At 45.3% G+C, this 24032-nt stretch overlaps 1 protein-coding gene across 1 annotated transcript in view; it reads right to left on the reverse strand.

Annotated features, from left to right (window-relative positions):
• The window catches only part of ADCY3 (adenylate cyclase 3), a 120807-nt gene that overhangs the window by 80370 nt on the left and 16405 nt on the right, over positions 1–24032 (reverse strand). The window lies entirely within an intron of this gene.

A 24032-nucleotide genomic window follows, 5' to 3' on the forward strand; every position in this document is an offset into this window, starting at 1 on the left:
AAAAAAAAAAAAAAAAAAAAACCCAAGAGGACTGGGTCCCTGAAGCTTCTAGTAAGCTGAGCATGTGGGGGTTCCTGGAGGATGGTGGTGCCCAGGGAGGGCATGGAAGCTCCATGCCCCTTCCCCATACCTTGCCCTACGTGTCTCTTCATCTGCATCCTTTAGAATAAACCAGTAAACATGTGTTCCCTGAGTTCTGTGAAAATTAGTCAACCCAAAGAGGGGGATCAAGGGAACTCCAACTTGAAGCCGGCCAATGAGAAGTTCCAGAGGCCCAACTTGTGACTAGTGTCTGGGGGTGGGCGCTGAGGACTGAGCTCTCACCCTGTGAGATCTGATACCATCTCCAGGTAGACAGTATTGGAATTTAATTGGAAGACACTGAGCTGGTGTCCACTGCCTGTTGTGTGGGGAAAATTTCCCCACATTTGGTCACACAAGTCTTCTGTGATGATGACTGTGGCGGTGGTTTGAGAGTTGAGAGGAAACCTGGTTTGGGGCTTTTTTCTGAAACAGTCTCTTACCACATTTGAGGCCTCAGGGCCTTCCACAGCCATTGGCAAGTAGGAAAGTCACCTGCAAGCTGGGTGCAGTACCTCACGCCTATAATCCCAGCACTTTGGGAGGCAGAGGTGGGAGAACTGCCTGAGCCCAAGCTTCAAGATCAGCTTGGGCAACGTGGTGGGACCTCGTCTCAACAATAAATAAAAAAAATTAGCTGGGCATGATGGCACATGCCTGTAGTTCCAGCTACTTAGAAAACTGAGGTGGAAGGATTGCCTGAGCCCAGCAGGTTGAGGTTGCGGTGGTTGTGAGCATGCCACTGTACTCCAGCCTGGGCAACAGTGAGACTCTGACTCAAAAAAAGTCAGCTACAGGGACAGCTACAGCAGCAGGGAGAAGCCAAAGTGTTCCCTAGATAAGAGAGCCAACATGAAGCTAAAGAACAAAGCAGTGGTCCTGACCGGAGGTGATCTGCCCACCACCGGGCCACGTGGCAATGTGTCTGAGGGCATGTTCGATTGTCACTAGGGAGGATGGTACTACTGGTTTGGAATGGGCAGAGGCTAGGGATGCTGCTGAATGTCCTACAATGCACAGGGCAGCCCCATAGCAAAGAATGATCTAGCCCAAATATTGCTAGAGATGAGGTCACAGAACCCTGGCCTAGAACAAAGCCTTCTTCCTTGTTCACTCCGGAGTGTTCACAATGAACTTTTTATCTCTTCTTTTCTTTTTTTAGAGACAGGGTCTTGCTCTGTGGCCCAGACTGGAGTACAAGGGTGCAATCATAGCTCACTGCAGCCTCCTGGGCTCTAGCAGTCCTCCCATCTCAGCCTCCCAAGTAGCTAGGACTATAGGCACACACTGCCACACCTGGCTAACACAAATCTGTAAGTTTTTTCTTTTTTTTTTTTAATTTCTCTTTCTTCCTTCTTTCCTTCCTTCCTTCCTTTTCTTTTTAGAGACAGGGTCTCACTCTGTCACCCAGACTAGAGTACAGTGTTACAATCACAGTTTACCACAGGCTCAAATTCCTGGGTTCAAAGGATCCTCCCACCTCAGTCTCTCAAGTAGCTAGGACCACATGCGCCACCACACCCAGCTTTCACAACAAACTTTTTCATAAACTTTTCTATTGAAGTACAATGAACACTGAAGCAAGGATGTGAACAAGTAGATTTAGTTTTATATCAATTGTAAAGCCTGTGGGCTAAGAAGAGAATGCTACTGATACTTACTGAACATAAAGACACAGTTGCTTGATAAATGCACCCACCAAGAAGGCCCAAACCTCAGGAGTGCCAGCAATCAAGACCAGAGAAGGCCATCTGGTCTAGCTCCGTTTCCATGCAGGGAGGCACAGCTTACACCCAGCATCTTAAACTAACCCAGGGATTGTTAATTTATAGTTTATAAGCTAGGTTTTGGGGGAGTTGGTGAACCCCTAAAGCTAGTACAGAAATCACATTTTGCCCTTTTCTGGGGAGCAAGTCCATAGCTTTCACCAGATTCTCAAAAGAATCGTCGTCTCTAATGATTAAGAACCAAGAAACGAATGAAAAGCTCCTCTCCCTCCCCCTGCCTTCTCCCCCTACTCACCCCTCTTGTTGCTTCACTACAGAAACAGAAACATCTGGTCACAGCATTTTGTGTCTTCTCTTACTGATGTGACCTCATTATTTAGTCACCTTAGTCTCTTCCTCCAGGCCAAATAACTCCAATTCTACTCACAAGAGTCTATTTCAAAGTCCTTTAATCATGTTTGGCTTCGTGCCTTTTTCAAAAAGTGGTCAGTTCAACCCTACTGAGTTTTCTAGTGGGGGGCAGTCCCCATGCTGGGTCCCAGAGATTAAAAAAATGACCTCTTGAGCTCAAACCTACTGGGGGCAAAGAAACCAGTGGTAAACAGAGGAAAAATAGACTGATTCAGAGAGAGAGGAGAGTAAGTCAGCAGAAGCCCCCAAGAGGGCCAAAGCTTGAGCTCAGTACACTCAATTGTGGTTTTCACACTCTGAAAACATGAAACTTTTACATATATTTTAATATATGGATTCTGGATGACAAAGGAAATTGAAAGCAATTCCTAACTCACACCCAATACAGAATGAAAGAAAGGCAAACACAATAAACTATACATTTATGAGAGTAGTTAGACCAATTGTAGACTTTAAATTCAAAGACAGTTCCAGAAAGTCAGGGAATCTCTGCAATTAATGCCACTAGGACTGTTCGGTGTAAGGAAACATCAGCAAGGGGCATAGAGCCCTGTTTATTTCAAAGTCCCCACTAGAAAACTCAGTAGGGTTGAACTAACCACTTTTTGAAAAAGGCCCGAAGCCAAATATGATTAAAGGACTTTGAAATAGACAGGGCTCTGTGCCCCTTGCTGGTGTTTCCTTACACTGAGCAGTCCTAGTGGCATTAATTGCAGAGATTCCCTGACTTTCTGGAACTGTCTTTGAATGAACTTGGAAACAAACGTACCACCTCGGAGGAAGAGGGATATATATTCTGGAGACAGACATGATTTCAGGAATATCATCACACACACTTAAAATGCGAAAACTTGAAGGGAGGAGATCACTGATTACAAGGCCCTATCCCCTGGTGTTTGTGCCCATGAGCACAGCAAACTCTTTTGGGGGTCCAGCAGTTTGGGAGGCAGAGGTGAGAGGACTGCCTGAGCTCAGGGGTTCAAGACCAGCCTGGACAACCTGGCAAGACCTTGTCTCTACAATAAATCAAGAAAAATTAGCTGGGCATGGTGGTGCATGCCTGTAGTTCCAGCTACTTGGAAGGCTAAGCCAGAAGAATCGCCTGAGCCCATCAGGTCAAGGCTGCGGTCATTGGCGACGAAGTAAGACTCCTACTCAAAAAAAACTCTTTTGGGGATTCTAGGACTCTACCTTTCAACTAAGAAAAAGACTCCAATTTTGAAAGTAAAACTTTTTGCACGCTCTCAGCAGCAGAAACCACATCATCTCCCTCATCTGACTCTCCTGAATCACAGCTATCTCCATGGGGATTTGATTCCCCCTTTTCTTGCCACTTTAGTGCTTCTTAGGGATGCTTAGCAAGTCCCTCTCCCTGACAGCCTCTCACTCAGAAAGTCCCTCTTCCTGACAGCCTCTCACAGCTTTCTTAGGGACAACCAGGTTGTGACTCAACCCTTCAGTGCTTTCTTTCTGTTTTTCCAGTTCAGTGTTTCTAAGCCAGGTGCATCGGCATCCCAGGGGGATTGGTAAAAGGGGGGGATTCCTAGGTCCCACCCCACAGGATCCCAAGCATCTTCATCTTTGCCCTTCTCCAAGTGACTGTCTTCTACAGAATCACCGCACAAAGTGGTGTAACAGACACTAAGATAAAGCAGTTTCTTTAAACCAAACGCTCATGCCATCGCTTCAGGCCACCTCCTCCCACTCACTGTCTATTTTTCTCCTACTCATTTATTCTCTTTCATTTTCTAATAATCTTCTGATCCCTGATCACCCTGGTCCCTCCCTACCATCCTTCTCCTTCTGATCAGCATCTCTTCCACACATTCAAAGCTACACCCACGGCGATGTGTTCCATCTGTTAATGCTGTTTCATGTCTCCTGCAATTAATTCGGCTTCCCGGTTTTCAACGTAGATTATAAGTATTTTCCAAGTTGTCCTGAGAGACGTTGGTCTGGAAGGACCTCGTCAGGTCATGGACCAGTCCTCTCAAAGCACTAGCTTAGTCACATAACAAATGGAGACTTCCAGATTCCAAAATTCCAATCCAAAACGCAGGCAAATGAGCACCTTTCCTAAAGTCCAGTTCTTCAGCCTCGACTGTCTTGAATTAGCACCACCTGGACATGGTCCCCTGCCCTCAATCAGCAGATTTCAGCCTTGCCTGCACTTTAGAATCAGCTAGACAGTTAGCACCCACAGCAGTGAAACCAGAGGCCCGGATGTTGGTGTTACTAAAAAGCTCCCAGGATACTCTGAGGTGCAGCCATGGGTAGGAAACACAAAGTCAACATGAACTCCAAGCTTGTCATGGCCTCCCTTAACCAGCCCTGATCGGCAGGTCCCGTTTCTGCTAGCCAAGGGATGGGCCACAGCTCTCCTGACACTATGCCTCAACTGAGAACACAGCACCCAACACAGCGTGGGTCCCCAGTAAGCCCTGGTTGAACACCTGAGCCAACACTAGCCTGGTTTCCCTGCCTTTCCTGGGCTCCTTTCTGTGCCTCCCCTTCTGTTATTCATCCCAGCGGGTCTTTCCAGGTTAATGCCTCTGGGTCTCCTTCCTCCTTGCTCCTTCTGCCACCACCTGTCCCAAATCCTCACCTCCCACAGGGCCGGGGACAGACTCATTCCCCTGCTCCCTCTCTGATCCTGCTAATTCACCCTTGGTACTTATTAATCTTCCAAAGTTATATTCTTGCAAGTGCCACCTCCTGCTCAAAACATGTCAATATCTGCCAATTGTCCAAAAGTTCACCACCTGCATTCTGGTGTTCAAAGTCCTTTATCATGAACTTTATTCTAAATCCCTCCCACAATTCCCTGGCATGAATCAACTGTTTGAGCCAGGCTGACATCCTCGAGTGTCACCCAGCAGGCCTCCTGACCTCAGTGTATGCTGCAACCCATATTCTGAGAGCTCTCACACTTTTCCAGGAAAGTACCTGAGGAGGAAGTCTCTCGTTTTACTTGTTAGCACATGTGAATTTTGCATTCTATTCAGTAAAATCCATGTTTGTGTTCCCATTTTTCTTTTCTTTTTTTTTTTTTTTTTTTTTTTTTTTTTGAGTTGGAGTCTCACTCTGTTGCCCAGACTGGAGTGCAGTGGCACATTCACAGTCACCACAGCCTCAACTTGCTGGTGATCCTTCTGCCTCAGCCTTCCAAATAGCTGGAATTACAGGCAGGCGTCACCATGCCTGGCTAATTTTTTTATTTATTGTAGAGATGAGGTCTTATCAAGTTGCCCAGGCTGGTCTTGAACCTGTGGGCTCAGACAATCCTCTCACCTGGGCCTCCCAAATTGCTGGGATTATAGGCATGAGCTATCATGCCTGGCTGTGTATTCCCATTTTTCCATGCTTTAAAATATTTGCCCTTGCGTAAAACCTTTGTGTCTGTTACAGCATGAACTTAGGGCAGGGACAAAATCTGTCCTGATCACCACTGTGTTTCCAGCACTGGCACGGTGACTGTTGGGTAAAGGAATGAATAAACGGAGGAAGGAGAAAAGGAGAAAATACCAACTCTGTGGTCACCCTGTGGCTTCACATATGCCAGGCAAACGCCCTGCAGCCCCAGTGTGAGAAGCACCCACTTAGAATGCCCCTCGCCACCTGGACACTTTCTGTCTCACAAAAGTATAGCTGAACCCCACCTCCCTCACCAAGTCCACTGCAAGTCTCCTCTCTGTGCACAGTGTTTATTGAACATGCCTCATCTCCAACCAGGTCTTGCAAAGGGCCAAGTGGGAAGATAAACCTTCCTAAGATCTTCCAACCAGACCTGGGCACAGAACCACATCACCTCACCCTCTGCCCTCCTGCTCTGCTTCAAGACATGCAGGAACTCGGAAGCTTAGGGTCACAGCCAACAGGAGCCAAGGGAGAAGATCCCCACTCTATTGGTGTGAGCTGTGCTGCCACACCAGTCATCTGTCACTAGCCATTCAATTCCAACATTTGCAAAGGCTTTACACTCTTAAGAAACTGGAGCTGGCCAGACTTGGTGCCTAGTGCCTGTAATGCCAACACTTTGTGAGGCTGAGGTGGGAGGATTGCTTGAGGCCAGGAGTTTGAGACCAGCCTGGTAGCACATAACCGTAGTCCCAGCTCCTCCGAGGCTGAAGGATGGCCTGAGCTCCAAAGCCAGTGCTCATTCCACAGCCTCACATTGTCTCCTGTTGTAGGGTCTGGAGAAAGACTTGTTGACTAATGACTCAAGGGCTCATTGGTATCCCCAGACACCAGGCAGACCCTGTGGGCTGGGAGGCATTTGGTCAAATCAGCATGGGCAGACAGCCCAAGCAGCTGTTGGCACTGCCATGAGGGGTCTTCCTGATGTTACATGGGTAGAGGGATGGGACAGGAGCTAAGTCGTCCAGCTGGGCGGCAGTGTCAGGAGTCTACACTGCAGGACTGGAAACCTAGGGGCACACAGTGACACAGGAAGCATTATAACTGGTACCTCAGAGACCCGACAGGCAGAGAGAGGGGGGCAGGGGCAGGAACACAGATGAGACTGCGACGGCTTGAGTGTTTTGAATGCATTCGAATGTTTGCGATCAAAATTCATAACTATATGAATCTGAGGATGGGATATCTGCAGACGGGGAGCACCTACTGTATACGAAAACGGCACTTGAGGGTGGTGCCTCAGAACGTCAGCACTGCCAAGTTGGGGAACCACTGACACACATCACCTTCCCAGGTAATGAAAATAAACTTAGGAGGGCGTGGTGACTCACGCCTGTAATCCCAGTACTTTGGGGAGTGAGGTGAGAGGACTGCCTGAATTCAGGAGTTCAAGACCAGCTTGGGCAACTTGGCAAGACCTTGTCTCTACAATCAACCAAAAAATTAGCCAGGTGTGGTGACCCATGCCTCTGGACCCAGTTACTTGGGAAGCTGAGGAAGAAGAATTACCTAAGCCCAGCAGGTCGAGACTGCAGTGGCCGTGATTGGACCACTGCACTCCAGCCTGGGTGACAGAGTGACTCCTACTCAAGGAAAAAAAAGAAAGAAAGAAAAGAAACTCGACACATTCAAGGAGACCAAGAGAGCTAGAAAACTGGGAGTTAAGTTCAGTGGTAATCTTGGGAATTCATAATATGCCTAATAATGATAGGTGGCACTTACTGAGTCTTACTGTGTGTATGACACAGTACGATGCCCGATGCTTTACACACTTTAGAAGGATTTTCACAACTCACCCTGAGGTGGGCTCATGGTTATTTGCATTTCTTGTGTGGTGACTTCCTATGGGTGGTGGAGTTAGAATTCCACCCCAGCCTGATTTTGGAGCCTGTTTCTCACTGCTGTGCTTTCCTGAGTGCTGGCCCTGCTGAGAGGAAGTGTGAGAGAGAGTGTGTTTGTATGTGTGTGTATGTGTGCACGCACACATACACACATGTGTAAGGGGGGGGTAGGGACACGTGGTCATAGGATGCAGGGCAATGTGGTGCCTGCAGGTGTCGTTGTGGGCACCCCAGCTGATGCCAGTGCTGTGGTTAAATCCTACACTCACCCAAGGACAAGACTGAAGAAAATCCAGACAGACTGTTGTGTGTCAGCAGTGTCACACTACAGAGGCAGACAAATTAGGTAAAAACCAAAAGGAAGTATTTAAACAGTTGGGTACCTTTCGGGATCCAGGCCCTGGTGTTAGAACTCTTTTGGAAGTCCCAACGTGTGTCCCAGGTTGAGAAATTCCCACCAGTGCAGCAGCCGGTCTCAGGGAAAGGAACCGCGGGATTCACGGGTGGAAGGCCGGAAGAGATGAAGAAAGCTGAACTGCTCGGAATAAGTTAGACCCAAGAGTGATCTACATGGAATCGTTGTAGGGCACTGTCAGATGGTGATGAGCCATCAGGGCCCAGTTGTCCACTGGGCAGAATCCCCATGACCATACTCAGGATCCATGGCAGCCGCCTGGCCAGCTGGGCTTCACCCTTGCTTTTGTCCCCAGCGAAGTCTCCCTAGAGTGAGTGGGTGTCAGCGATGATTCCCTGGGGATCATGTTGGTTATGATATGGACTGTCAAGACATCACAGTGCTTGTGTTCAAGTAATGTTTATTTTCTTCATGATGGTCCACAAGAGCGAGTAGTGATGATGGCAATCCAAATATGCCAGAAAAAAACTGTTAAGTGCTTCCTTTAAGTGAAAAGGTGGAAGTTTAAGGAAAGAAAAAAATCATATGCTGAGGTTGCTAAGATCTAAGTTAGGAACAACTGTTCTATTTGTAAAATTGTGAGGAAGAAAAGATAAATTCATGCTAGTTTTGTTGTCACACTTCAAACTGCAAAAGTTCTGGCCACGGTGCATGATAAGTGCTTGATTAACATTGAAAAGGTATTAAATCTGTGGGTGGGCTGGGCATGGTGGCTCACGCCTATAGTCCTAGCACTTTGGGAGACCAAGGTGAGAAGACTGCCTGAGCCCATGGGTTCTAGAACAGCCTGGGAAACATAACGAGACCTCATCTCTACAATAAATCAAAAAAATTGGCTGGGTGTGGTGGCGCATGCCTGTAGTTTCAGTTACTTCAAAGACTGAGGTAGAAGGATCACCTGAGTCCAGCAGGTTGAGGCTGTGGTGGCCGTGAGCGTGTCACTGCACTCCAGTCTGGGCGATGGAATGAGACTCCAACTCAAAAAAACAAAATCATAAAAAAAATAAATAAATCTGTGGGTGGACGACATGAACAGAAAACGTGCTCCAACTGTTATAAATATTCTATTTTATTGTTAGTTTTTTATGTTAATCTCTTATTGTACCTAATTTATAAATTAAACTTTATCATAGGTATGTATGTATAAGAGAAAACATAGTAGGTATAAGGCTCAAAACTACCCATGATTTCAGGCACCTACTGGGGATCTTGGAGCATATTCCCCACAAGTAAGGGAAAACTACTATACAAACATTTAATGTTATAAATTTTCCTCCATTTTATAAATTTTCCTGCATTTCACAAATTTCAGTATGCTGTGTTTCATTTATACATATGTGTGTATACACATATATATACACACATTATACATATTAGAGACAGAGTCTCATTCTGTTGCCCAGGCGGGAGTGCAGTGATGCAATCATGGCTCAGTGCAGTCTCAACCTCCTGGGCTCACTCAAGCAATCCTCTCACCTCAGCCTCCCTAGTAGCTGGGACTAAAGGTATGCACCACTGTGCTCAGCTAATTTTTGAATTTTTTATAGAGACAGGATCTCACAATGTTGCCCATGCTGGTCCCAGGCTGCTGAGCCTCCTAAAGTGCGGAGATTACAGGCATGAGCCACTGCTCCCAGCCTAATTCAATACTTGTTCTAATGTCTGTTATTTAATTCTGTAGGCATGTGTTAATTTCCAAGTATTGAGGGATTTGTCAAGATATATTTGTTTTTCTACCTTAATCCTTTTTTGTCAGAGAACATAGTTAGTATGATTTTAATCTTTTAAAATATACTGGCTGGGTGTGGTGGCTTAAGCCTGTAATCGCAGGACTTTGGGAGGCCGAGGTGAGAGGATTGTCTGAGTCCAGGAGTTCGACACCAGCCTGGACAACTTGGCGAGACCTCGTCTCTACAATAAATCCAAAAAAAATTAGCCGGGCATGGTGGCACATGCCTGTGGTTCCAGCTACTTGGAAGGCTGAGGCGGAAGTATCACCTGAGTCCAGCAGGTCAAGGTTGAGGTGGCTGGGGGTGTGCCACTGCATACCAGCCTGGGTGACAGAGAAAGAATCCAACTCAAAAATGAGAGAGAGAGAGAGAGAGAGAGAGAGAGAGAGAGAGAGAGAGAGAGAGAGAGAGAGAGAGAGAGAGAGAGAGACTTGTTTTATAGCCTAGCAGATTGCGTGTCTTCAAGAACATTTCAGTGCACTTGAAAAGAATGCGTGTTCTGTAGTTGTTGGATAGAAAGTTCTATAAATTTTCCTTTGGTACAGGTGGGTTGTTCAACTCTTCTATATAGGTACTAATTTTTTTTGAGTACTTGTTCTACCAATAACTGAGAGAGGAGTGTGTTAAAACCTCCGAATACAGAGCCAAGTATGTTGACTTACATCTGTAATCTTAGCTACTCGGGAGGCTGAGGTGGAAGGATGGCTTCATCCCAGGAGTTTGAAGCTATAGTGAGCTATGATTGCACCACTGCACTCCAGGCTGGGTGACAGAGCAACACCCATTCCCCCAGACCAAAAGCAGAAGGAATGTTAAAATCTCCAAATATAATTATAAATGATAAATCTGTCTATTCTTCCTTTTAGTTTTTGTCAGTTTTTGCCTCATGAATTTTGAAACTTTGTCATTAGGTGCATATATATTCAGGATTATAACTTCTTTTTGATGAACTGACTCATTTATAATTATGAAATGTCCCCACTATCCTTAGTAATGTTTCTGGTTCTAAAGTCTACATTGTCAGATACTTGTAGCCATACTAGCTTTGTGTTCTCATGAAATGTCTTTTTCCATCCTTTTGCTTTTAATCTATTTGTGCCTTTATATTTTAAATGGGTTTCCATATGATAGCTTATAATTGGTTCTTGCTTTGTTATCCCTCTGGCAATATTAAATGGAATCTTTCTATCACTTGCATTGAATATTATCAATCTGGTTGAATTTTAAAATATCATCTTGCTTTTTGTCTTCTATTTGTCTCATTTGTTCTTTGTTTCTTTTTCCCTCTTTTTCAGCCATTTTTGGAATTATTTTGGTTACCATTCTATTTTATCTCCATTATTGGCTTATGAGTCATACCGCTTTGTTATGCTTCTTCAGTGATTGCTCCGGGACTTACAGTGTGCATCTTTAACTTAGTACAGTCTAATTCAAATATTATATTGCTTTACAGGTAGTAAAAGAAAATTATAACAGTATATTTCCATTTCTCTCCTCTTGTTCTTTGTGCTATAGTTGTCAAACATTTGGCTTCTATATAAATTCCCAAGTACCTTGTTAATGTTTTTGTGATAAATGATTTTTCAAAGAGATTAAAAATTACAAAAGATAACTTTCATAGTTTCCCATATATGTACCATTTGGGGGTCTCTTTATTCCTCAGTGTAGTTCAAATCTCTACCTAGTACCAGTTTTTTTCTAAAAAACTTGCCTTAACGCATTTTGTAGTGCAGGTCTGCTGGTTATGAATTCTCTCAACATTAGTTTGTCTACAAAAAAAGGCCTTATTTCACCTTTGTTTTAGGAGGATATTTTTGTTGGGTATAGAATTCCATATTGGCCTTTATTATTTGTCAGTTCTTTTGTCCTCTGCCTTTAATCATTTCTGACCATATATCTGTCTCTTTCTTATCTTTGTTCCTCTCTATGTAATGTAGTGTTGTTTTTTCCTTTTATTTTCTTTCTGGTTGCTTTTATGAGTAGCTATATATTAAGCAGTTTTATTATAATGTGCCTTACTGTGATTCTCTAATTCTTTATATTTACTTGGGTTTTGTTGAGCTTCTCAAATTTGTGGGTTTAGAGTTTTATGAAATTTGGAAATCTTTCTAGCATTACTTACGCATATTTTTTTGTTTCCCTCTCTCTGTTTTTCTGAAAGTCCAATTACACATACTAGAATGCTTTACATTGCCCCACAAGCCACTGATGCTCTGTTTATTATATTTATCAATATTTTTATGCACTTGATAGTTTTACTGCGCTAGCTTCAATTCATTGATTATTTCTTCTGTATTGTCGAATCCACTATTAATCGCATCTAGTTCATTTTCCAGATTTTATGATTGATATTTTGATTTTTCATTTCCAAAAGTTCAACTGGGTCTTTTTATGCCTTCCATTTCTTTCCCATTATGCTGGTATGTTCCTTTACATGCTTGAGCAAATGGAACATATTTATAATAGCTCTTTTCATGTCTATTACTTCTATCATCTCCGTTATTTCTAGGTCTATTTCTATTGATAATATTTCTTTTGTTAATGGGTCACATTTCCTTCTTTGTTTAATAATTTGTTATGGGGTATCTGACATTGTGAACTTCACCATTTTTTAATTCAGAATTTTGTTGGATTCCTTTAAAGAGTGTTGGGTATTTTCCTGTTAGGCAACTAAGCAAGTTGTGGATTAATTGGATTATTTCAAGCTTTGTGTTTAAGTTATTTTAGGGTAAGTCTAACATGCCCTTTATTTAGGAGTAGTATATCTTCACTGCTGGTGCATAACCCTCTGGGTCTCTATGGAGAACCCCATTTATTCAATGAAGTCTCTTCTTTGGCTGGAGAGGACTCACATTAATCTGGCCCTGTGTTGGCTCTATTTTGTTTGTCTTACAGCTTCCCTAAGCAATTTTTCTTGTCTGGTCCCATGAGGTTTTACCCTGTGTATGAGCAGATTGATATTCAGCCAAAGACTCACAGGGCCCTCTTGTAGATTTCTGGAGTTCTTTCTCTTTAAAGCTTCTTCCTTTTGAGTATTCTGTTCTACAAATTCTGGAAAGCTTGGCCTCCCCAAACTCTGATCTCTGTCTCCTCAAACTCGGTAATATTGCCAGTATCTGTTTTAGTTTTCTCTTCCCATTATCTTCAGGTAGAAAGCCTGGGTAATGATAGGGCTCACTTGGTTAGTTTTCTTTTTCCAAGGAATCACATCCCACCACTTCCTGTTATCTCAAAACTGGTATAGACTTTCCCTACATTTCATCCAGTTTCTAGTTGTTTACAGTGGGAGGGTAATTCCAGACTATCTTGCTCCCTCTTGACTAGAAGCAGATGTCTCTATCATCTTTTTGTTAGATGACCTCATGGTAGTTCAGAGGAAGAAAGACATAGCAACCTGTCCTCTTTCAACTACATCCCTCTTGCTTACCATACATGCATCCTCATCTTTTCCTAATTGCCAGCCCTGCTCTCTCTCTCTCTCTCTCTCTCTCTCTCTCTCTCTCTCTCTTTCTCTCTCTCTCTCTCTGTCTCTCTCTCCCTCTGACTTAGAGAATGTGCCCCCTTACCTCCATTGTGACCACTAACTTCAAAGCCTGGTTCAAAGCCCCCTGGCCCCTGCCCTCTATAAATAGCCAATACTCTGGAACTGGACAAAACAGAAGCTGAACACCAGCACCCCCCACCTTCCAATGGCCAGTGTGTCCCTGGGAAAGCACCTCAGTCTCTCTCTTAAATCTCCACGTGGTGGGGTAAGGATCAGAGTACCTGGCTTAAAACCTGAAATATTAACAGGTGCTTGATCAGCGTTACTCCCCATCTCTGAACCACTATTATGCTCTATGTGGTCTTTTACCTTCTCAGAGGTGGTTTTGAAGTTGTCTCCCACCAGTTCAGGGAAGTGTAAGGAAATCATAATCAGAGGGAAAGTTCAGCAAGGGTGACAGCCCAGACTGTTCCCTCTTTTGTACCTTTAACATGCTAAGCACATAAGCAGGCCCTCAGTATACCCTGGCTGAATGGATCCCTCTCTCCTACTTCTTTTGGTTGCTCATTTAAGCTCTGTGTAGTGCTCACAGCCCTCACAGTTTGCTGCCTGAATAATCTTTCTGAAGGATAGCTCAACTCAGGTCATGGGCCCGCTCCAAATCCCCACTGTCTAAAGAATGTAGTCAAGGCTATCTCATACAGCTTTTCTGGCTCTCCAATTCGGATCTCAACTTACCATCCAGACTTCTTTCTTACTATCTCACACACCTAATCTCCAGTCAAGGGTTCTCCGTTACCATGTCTATGTTCACCCCTAGACCTTTGTTCACAAACCAATCTGGGGTTTCAAAATCCAACATGCCTTTCATGGCCCAGCTCAGTACTGCCTCTTCCATGAGGCTTTTCCCTCTGAACACCCATAGTCTCTGTGTCACACAAGCTCCTAAAGATCTTGAGGACCACCTTTCCATCATCTTGGGGTGAGCTCACCCTCAGGCTCAGAAGAAAGACATGCAGTGGAACTGCTGTCTCTAAGGTGGGAATAAGAGTAGTGATTACCGCAGAACACGCCTCTGCAGAACTGCCCTCAAAGAAGTTGGGTACACGGCACTTCATGAAGGAGTGAGTCAGGCTCCAACTCTCCTTTTTTCCAAAGGGAAGAATGAGCCATGCTGCAGATTAAGTCAATTACACTCAGCCAGAGGAAACATCCTCTAAGGAGCTTTACTCTCAGATCAGTCTCTCAAAGTAGCCTCTCAAGAGTTGGGAGGAAACAAACAAACAAACATTCCAGCCTCTGATTTCCTTTCTATAAAGCCAGAGGAGTGGCAGTAGGCAAACATACCCCAGGAAACCACACTCCTCCTGGCTCCATGTCTCTGGGCAATTGACCCTGGCCTGGGAAAGCATGAGAGACCAGAGAAGCAAACCGAATTCCTAAGACTGGGAGAGCAAAAGCCAAAAGTAAGCAAGAACAGTTCACCAGGGGAGATCCGTAACCTAAGGATATTCCTATTTTAAGCCGAAAAACCCTTTGACAGCAGAGATCTCCAGCACCTCCCTGCCAAGCACAGCCACAGGGGCACCTCCCCTCACTCCATCTCCACTATTTTCCTCATCCTCCCCACACAACCACACACTCGATGGCCTCCTAACACTCCACTGTCCCCTCCCTCCCCTTGTCACCTGTATTCCAATGTCGCTTGCTTCCAATGTCCACCCACGCCCTTTGTGGCTCCCTGTCTCCACATCATCTCCCTAAGCAGAGTCATAGGACACTATGGACAGACCCTGGGTTTCCTGTCTCCTTTCTATTTCCTGTACCTGTCATAGGATCCTGCCCCATCACACAAGCTGGCGTCATGGTGGCCATCAGTCACCTCTGGGAGGGGCTGGAAGAGCCATGGACTGGGATAACCACAGACCAAGGCTCTAATGCTCTCGGTGTGACCTCAGGCATCCTCGTCTGTGGAAAGCTCATGTCTCTGGCTCTAATGCTTTCCAGGGTCATCCCTCCAGTGGGCAGTGGGGGAGACCTCAAGATCCCTTAGGGGCAAACCCCCACCCAACTCATCCCTATCTGTCAATTCCACTCAAGCAAAAGGCAGTTTAGCACCTCCCAATAGGGATATATTTTTTGGTTTTACACAGTTATAAACATACAATAATAATAGCGCTTGCATTTGGATGAGGCTTTGAGGCTTACAAAGTGCTTTTGCTCACTGTCTTATATATTCTTCACCACAATCCTGTAAGAGCTGGCATGGTCACCAATGTTGTTGCAAGTGTGTGAGGCAGGCACTATTCTAAGAGCCCTACCTACGTGACTTGAGATCACAGGGCTAAGCGGCAGGTCCAGCCTCAGACACCCGGAGCTCTGGCCTAAAGGCTGGCTCTCACTCTCTGCGCCCACGCCCTTCCACCCTCCTCACTCATGGAGGGGGAGGCCACAGTCAGTGAGATCAAATAAATGGTCTGTCCGAGACCTCAGCACCCACAGAGGGACGGAGTCTGAACTCAACTCCTGTTCACTGACAAAATAACTATGAAACAGACAAAATAAGGAACACAAAAATTGTCAGTTTGGTGGGACGCGGAGACTGTGCAGCCCACACCCTCTCACAGAAGCCCAGAGAGGTGAGCGGAGCCGCACAGAGGCCTGGTGTCCAGCTCTGGGTCTGGCTTCCTTCCTCCTGGCACACTGCCCCCTTCTCCACTAAGTGCCACCCTCCCTTCTGGCCTGCAAGGTGACAGCTAGTTGTGTTGATGCCTTCTCCAGTACCAGTGAATAAACCACTCGCTTGGGACCAGAGGCCACAGCAGGTGCCCAGTTGAAGAGCAGGACCTCGTTCGTGGCTGGGATGCTGCTGACATCGTTGCCACCTCTGCCATCAGCCTGCAAGGCTGGACTGTCCCCGGGTTTCCTGCTCAGTGGAACCTTGAAAGGTTCCTTCTTGATGCCACAGACGGAAGCAGGCAGGAGCAGCTCACTAGCCCAGCCTGGCCTTCGTCAGCTCAAGGGGCAGTCACAGCTCTCGAAGAGGCCCTCTCCCCAGTGTGGACTTTGAGTGGACCCACCTGGCTGAAGGGCAGGCTGTGGACAGCGGATGCACCTCATCACCTTGGGAGGAAGCTAGTCACCAGCGAGGAATGTGTAGGGCTTAGCTTCACTGACTTGCATCAACATATATAAATAATATATCAATCCTAAATGTGCACATAAATATACAATTCATAGAAAGATCTCTGGACGCCGGGCGCAGTAGCTCATGCCTATAAACCCTTTGGGCCAAGGTGAGAGGATTGCCTGAGACCACGGGTTTGAGACCAGCCTAAGCAACTTGGTGAGACCTCATCTCTACAATAGATCAAAAAATTAGCCAGGCGTGGTGGCGCATGCCTATAGTTCCAGCTACTTGGAAGGCTGAGCTGGAAGGATCACCTGAACCCAACAGGTTGAGGTTGCAGTGGCCGTGAGCGTGCCACTGCACTCCAGCCTGGACAACAGAGTGAGACTCCAATTCAAAAAAAAAAAAGATCTCTGAAAGTCTCTACACTAAACACTTGGCAATAATTATCTATGGGAAGGGGAGTGGGAGAAAGAAAGAGGACTTTTGCTTTCTTTTTTTTTTTTTTTTTTTTTTAGTTGGAGGTCTCACTCTGTCACCCAGGCTGAAGCATGATCCCAGATCCCAGCTCACTGCAGCCTCAACCTCCTGGGCTTAGATGATCCTCTGCCTTAGTCTCTCGAGTAGCTGGGACTGCAGGTGCATACCACCACACCAGGATAATTTTTTTTAATTTTTGTAGAGATAAGGTCTTGCTATGTTGCCCAGGTTGGTCTCAAACTCCTGGGCTCAAGCAATCCTCCTGCCTCAGCCTCCCAAAGTGCTGGTATTATAGGTGTGAGTCACCGTGCACAGTCACACTTTTATTCTTTATACTCCTGCCTAGGTTAAATTATGTTCTTTAACAGCACCTGCATAATATTGAAGAAAATTGATATTCATGTGCATCTTTAAAAGAGGGCCCAATATTAACAGTAATTATCCTTGAGGAATAATATTATGGCTAACATTTTTCCTTACTCTATAGTCTTTTCCAGGCTTTTCATAGTAAATGAATATATTTGTTACTTTTTTATTCAATTGAACTATATGAAATGAAATTGTCACTTTTTTGCAAGTTAAAAGTGATTGGATATTGGCAGTTTCATGTCACTGAGCCTAATAATAAATAATTCATGCACCAATAGTCAACAAATATCCACAGCGTGAATGCTCTGTACCAGACCCATATCCAGATAATAAAACATTTTTTTTTAAAGATAGTACATGAGCCAAGCAGGACCTCCCATGCAGACAGAGACCCCAGGTTACTCGTCTCTGTGACCCTAGACCCCAGAAATATGTGTAGACCTATATCTACAGTCACACGTTTGGCAGAGTAAAAAGACAAGTAGATCGATGGGAAATAAATGTCCATTGGTAGGCATACAAATGAAATGATACATTCTCAAAAATCAACAACAAATACAGCATGCCAGTAAGAAAAGAGGAGGATAGACAAGGAAGGGGATGTGTCAGACTCTGGTTAGCCTGATCATCACGCTGATCTTTGCAGATCTGGCAGGAAGACCGAGAAGCCGTGGCAAAGGGAGACCGCATGAAGGGTGTGCAGACTAGAGGGACACAGCGTGGTCAGCAGACAGCCCAGGCACACTCCTACACCCTCTGGACCTGAGGTGTGGTTCTGGCTGCATGGTCCCTGTGAAGGCACCCCTGCCTCTCCAGTCCCTCAAACAGCACATCCTCCCAGGCCAGGAACCCTCCGTCAGCCTCTACAGAGCTGCCCTGGCATCTAGGCAGCAGGGAGTTTCTTTGTCTTCACTTACATGTTTATGTAGATGATAGCAGTTCTTGCATTAAAGCCCGACATCTCGACTTCTCATCCTCCCCTCAATCTTAAATGTATAGTTATAAAATGTATACCACCAGTACTTGGGTCCTCCAACAAGGCAGGATGGACAACGTTCTGTGAGCAGGCTGGGGAAAATGTATGTAAAACAGAAGACGGCCCTAGCTCTACAAAATTAAAAATAGCTGGGCTTGGTGGCTCAGCCTGTAATCCCACGCCTTTTGGGAGGCTGAGGTGAGTGGATTGCCTGAGACCGCGGGTTCGAGACCCGCCTGGGCAACTTGGTGAGACCTCATCTCTACAATAAATCAAAATTAGGTGGGCGTGGTAGCACATGCCTGTAGTTCCAGCTACTTGGAAGGCTGAAGCCGAAGGATCGCCGGAGCCCGGCAGGTCGAGGCTGTGGTGGCCAGGAGTGGCCACTGCACTCCAGTCTGGGAGACAGAGTGAGACTCCAACTCAAAAACAAACAAACAAGCAAAACAAAACAAAACAAAACAAAAAATAATAAGAAGAAACACAATCAATCAATAAATAAAACTGGAGAAGGCGGTCCTGGGCGAGGCATTTTAGTCTGCAGCTCAGAAAGTGACCAGGATAGGGTGAAGTGTGGAAACCAGGTCTCCGGAGGACTTCTTGAAAAAGTGAGATGGGACAGGCTGAAGAGGAGACCAAGGGAAGAGTGAGGTGGCTGAACTCAACTACTGGAAAGGCGACTGGGTAGAAAATAAGAGACAGGCGTGTATTACTTCCTGTGGTGAAACTAGAACCAGGAATGGAAGCTACGAGGGAGTAGGGCAGGACTCAGGAAGAGAAGGAGCACAAGCCAGGTTGTCACCCTCAGAAGCCACACTGAACTTTCCAGGACAGTCACCCCCCCCATAAACCTACTGATGTTGCATGCACAGTGCGCAGCATGCAGGCTCCTCTCTAGAAAGCTCTTGCATTTATTTCTGCTTCAACTTTTGGAGTGTCTCCCAAGAGTCAGTTATGTTTAGTTCCAAACCTGTTTATGTCAGTTGTTTTTTGGTATTATATTTATATAACTTAATTAAATATAACCTAAACAGATAAAATATGAATGTGAAAGAGAGACAGTTGTTTCTAAGAAAAGCAAAGTGAGTATTCTGGAAATTTTTGATAAATATGAGTAGCTAAAATAAATTGCTGCTTAATTAGAGGTAGGCAAGGCAGTAAAAAATGTGGCTAAGAAAAAAAAAGAAAAGGAATATAAGTCGAAGAGGATTCTGACTTTTAATTCTTACTCTACTTTAAGGAAACTGAAAATTACAGACAACACAGCTTAGCTGCAAAAGAAGGCCATAAAGAAGGTGCAGTGGTGACCACCTGTAGTCCCAGCTAGCTGTGAGGCTGAAGCCAGATCACTTGAGCCCAGAAGTTCAAGTCCAATCTGGGCAACATAGTGAAATCCTGTCTCTAAAAAAAGAAAAGAAAAGAAAAAAATTAAAAACAAACATAAGGCCACAAGGAACACCAACTAGTATACTTTTATACAAAGGAAATAACTTTCTTTTCAACTAAAGATTAACAAAGGACTGTAAAGCTAAATATTTTCAACTAAAACAAGCTATTTAAGATACCAGGGGTGGCCATTGCCTTGCTAGACTCTGGTGTGGCCACGTGCTCTTTGACCTATGGCTGTTGCCACGCTGCCTGGCTTTGGCCTCCTCCTCCATCTTGGGGAGGTGAATCTTCTCTTTCTCTCTCTCTCTCTCTAATTTACTTTTAATTAAACTATATTTTCTAATATAAATAAAATAAAATAAAATACCAGAGGTGCCAAAAATGCATACACATTTAAGGGATGTTATCTATGTATTACTTTCAAAGTTGAATTGAATTATGATAGCAATGTGTAGTATGACGTTCACTCAAAAGATGATATTAATCAAATGAATGCCAGCATCACCGTGCGACAGGCAGGACAGTCAAAGAACATGGTGGAAGCACGGTTGTCGTTCGAGGAGCACAAGACTATTTTGAAGTGGTATTTGAAGTTCGAGAATGCTGTGGAAGCATGACAACAATGGAGGCATGAGTATGCAACAGAATCTCCAACACACACGATAATGTGTGCAATGTGCACAAGGAAAGATCTGGGAGACCTAGCATAGCAACAAGTCCTGCTTCTTTTGCTACGGCTTTGGAACAATTTACAAGCTCACTACAGAAGTCTATCAAACAATGTACATCTCTTGTAATTGCAGAAGTCAAACATGATTTGTATTTATCTTTTGTTATGAGTATATATTGAGTATTACAATTTTAATTCAGTTATTTTCCCTTCTTTTTTTAATTTTTTATTTTTGAGTTGGAGTCTCATTCTGTCGCCCAGACTGGAGTGCAGTGGCCGCTCCCAGCCACCTCAGCCTCGACCTGCTGGGCTCCGGCGATCCTCCCGCCTCAGCCTTCCGAGTAGCCGGAATTACAGGCGCGTGCTACCACGCCCGGCTAATTTTTTGATTTTATTGTAGAGATGAGGTCTCGCCTGCCCAGGCGGGTCTCGAACCCTCGGGCTCAGGCAATCCACTCACCTCAGCCTCCCAAAGGCGCGGGATTACAGGTTGAGCCACCGAGCGCGGTTCTTTTCCCTTCTTAAAATATGTATACTTTTTTTGGCACCCTCTGTACAAATAGGCCGGGCACAATGGCTCATGCCTGTAATCCCAGCATGTTGGGAGGCAGAGATGAGAGAACTGCCTGAGCCCAGGGGTTGAAGATCAGCCTGTGCAACTTGGCAAGACCTTGTCTCTACAACAAATCAAAATATTAGACCTGCATGGTGGTACATGCCTGTAGTTCCAACTACTAGGAGGGGTAAGGTGGAAGGATTGCCTGAGCCCAGCAAGTTGAGGCTGTGGTGGCTGTGAACGTGCCACTGCACACTAGCCGGCAACAGAGTGAGAGTTCATCTCAAAAAAATAAAAATAAAATAAAATACATATAAATGGGTCAGGCACAGTGGCTCACACTTGTAATCCCAGCACTTTGGGAGAAAGAGGCAGTAAGATTGCTTGAGCCTAGGGGTTCAAGACCAACCACATCTCTACAATAAATAAATTTGAAAAATTGGCCAGGCCTGGAGGCTCAGCCTGTAATCCCAGCACTTTGAGAGGCCAAGGCAAGTGGATTGCCTGAGCCCATGGGTTCGAGACCAGCCCGGGCAACTTGGCGAGACCTCATTTTTACAATAAACAATCAAAACTTAGCCAGGCGTGGTAGCGCAGGCCTGTAGTTCCAGCTATTTGGAAGGCTGAGGCAGAAGGATCACCGGGGCCCAGCAGGTCAATGCTGGGGTAACCATGAGTACACCACTGCACTCCAGCCTGGGCTACAGAGTGAGACTCCAACTCAAAAAAAAAAAAAAAAATTAGCCAGGTGTAGTGGCACGCACCTATAACTTCAGCTACTTGGAAGGCTGAGGTGGAAGGATCGCCTGATCCCAGCAGGTCAAGGCTTCAATAGCTGTAAATGTGCCATTGCACACCAGCCTGGGCAATAGAGTGAGACTCTAACTCAAAATAATTGTAATAATAATTTTAAAATACATATAAATGCATATGTGTTGGCCGGGCTTGGTGGCTCATGCTGTAATCCTGTAATCCCAGCACTTTGGGAGGCTGAGGCAAGTGGACTGAGGCAAGTTGACCCACCTGGACAACTTGGTCAGACCTCATCTCTACAATAAATCAAAAAAAAAAATTAACCGGGCATGGTGGCGTGCACCGGTAGCTCCGGCTACTTGGAAGACTGAGGCAGAAGGATCACTGGAGCCCAGCAGGTGGAGGCAGCAGTGGCTGGGAGTGTGCCACTGCACTCCAGCCTAGGCGACAGAGTGAGATTTCAACTCAAAAAAGAAAATGTATATGTGCATGTACAATTTTTGTGACTCCTGGATTTTACTGACTTTTAATAAAATCTACTGAGTTTTAATAGACTGCACGCTTTTTTCTTTTTTTGAGGTGGAGTCTTACTATGTCTCCCAGGCTGGAGTGCAATATTATATACTGTAACATGCCTGGCTAATGTTTGATTTATTGTAGAGAGGAGGTCTTGCCAAGTTGCCCAGGCTGGTCTCAAATCAGTGGGCTCAGGCAATTCACTCACCTCAGCCTCCCAATGTGCTGATTACTGGCTGAGCCACCGAGCCTAGCCAGACTACACACATTTTAAGTGTATATTTTGGTGAGTGTTGACAAATGTATATATCCAGCTATGTGACAACATCTCCAGTCAAGATACAATAGACTGCCATCACCCCAAAATATTCCCTTGTACCTCGCCCAAGTCGACTCACTCCTGGTTCTACAGAGTCTATTGGGGTACCACAGCTCTCATCACATAACAACTGACCCTCGAACAACATGGGTTTGAGCTGCGTGGATCTACTCACATGCAGATTTTTTCTGCCAATACCACCCCTGAGATGGCAAGAACAACCCTTCCTCTTCCTCCTCCTCGGCCTACTTAACGTGAAGACTAAGAGAAGGCCTTTTGATGATCCACTTCCACTTAATGAATAGTTAACATATTTTCTCTTCCTTATGATTTTCTTTTTTTTGTTTTTTGTTTTTGTTTTTTGTTTTTTGAGTTGGAGTCTCACTCTGTCGCCCAGACTGGAGTGCAGTGGCCACTCCTGGCCACCGCAGTCTCAACCTGCTGGGCACCGGCGATCCTTCGGCCTCAGCCTTCCAAGTAGCTGGAACTACAGGCGCGTGCTACCATGCCCAGTTAATTTTTGATTTATTGTAGAGATGAGGTCTCGCCAAGTTGCCCAGGCAGGTCTCGAACCCGCGAGCTCAGGTAATCCTCTCACCTCAGCCTCCCAAAGGCGCGGGATTACAGGCTGAGCCACCGAGCCCGGCTCCTTATGATTTTCTTATTAAGATTTTCTTTTCTCTAGCTTACTTTATTATAAGAATATAATATATAATATACACAACACAAAATCTGTGTTAATCAACTGTTTATGTTATCAAGAAGGTTATGGTCAACAGTAGACTATTAGTAGATATATTTTCAGAGAGACAAAGTTATGTGCGGATTTTCGACGGCACAGGGGTCAGGGCCTCTGAACCCGGCATTGTTCAGGGGTCAGCTGTATACTGAGATCACCTGTGCTCACCACGATCTATCTTTTGTTGTTAGTTCCTTTTTTTACACCCAGTAAACTTAAGTTTTTTGGTGTATACTTCTATGTGTTTTGACACATAGTTGTGCAACTACTTCCACAATAATTCAACTTTTTGCATTAAGTGACCAACTACCTGTCTCAATCTCCTCAGGGAAGATCACTTTTGACTCCATTTGGCCTAGAGACTTGGCCTTGAGACCAATCGGCACTGCATTTCTCTAGGGAGGCTGAGCGCCTCTTCCCCCCCCCATTGTTCCTCTTCCACTCTCTCTTCTATAAAACGCCAGTGACAAGAATACCCACCTCACACAGAGTGAGTATGAGGACTAGGTGACATAATGTAGATTAAAGGTACTGTAGAGACCTCAGGTGTTATTTGGAAGTGGCTCTAAGAGTCTCCAAGCCACTAGGTTGTCATGAAGAGTAGCAGGTGAAGGGCAGAGAGAAATGGAAGCAGTGACCAGAGGACGTTTCGGGTCACCACAGCAGGGTTCCAACCCCGCTGGCCAGCTGGATGGACAGCAAGTTCCTCCATCCTTTCCTCCCCTGCATCCAACAGTATGGCACGTGAGCTGTGCGTCACTAGCCCTGGTGAGGAGGAAGGACTCTAAAGCTCCAGGGAACAAAGTGAAGCCACCCAGGACCAGCGGGGACGTCCAACACCCCCATGTCTCCAAACATGATCCTGTTGGTTTGTGACCAGACCACCTTTATTCTAAAAAAAGGAAGCAAGCTCCACATAGCTCCAGCGATGTGACCAAATAGATTGGGCCTCCACTCCCAATCACGCCAGAGGCCTTCTTCACCAAGTCTCACACCCACTACCTACCCTTAATTCATGCCTTCAAGAAA

The sequence above is a fragment of the Carlito syrichta genome, unplaced genomic scaffold (assembly GCF_000164805.1).
Source record: "Carlito syrichta isolate Samal-C Ts95f unplaced genomic scaffold, Tarsius_syrichta-2.0.1 Scaffold304574, whole genome shotgun sequence".
In the NCBI taxonomy this organism is placed as follows: Eukaryota; Metazoa; Chordata; class Mammalia; order Primates; family Tarsiidae; genus Carlito; species Carlito syrichta.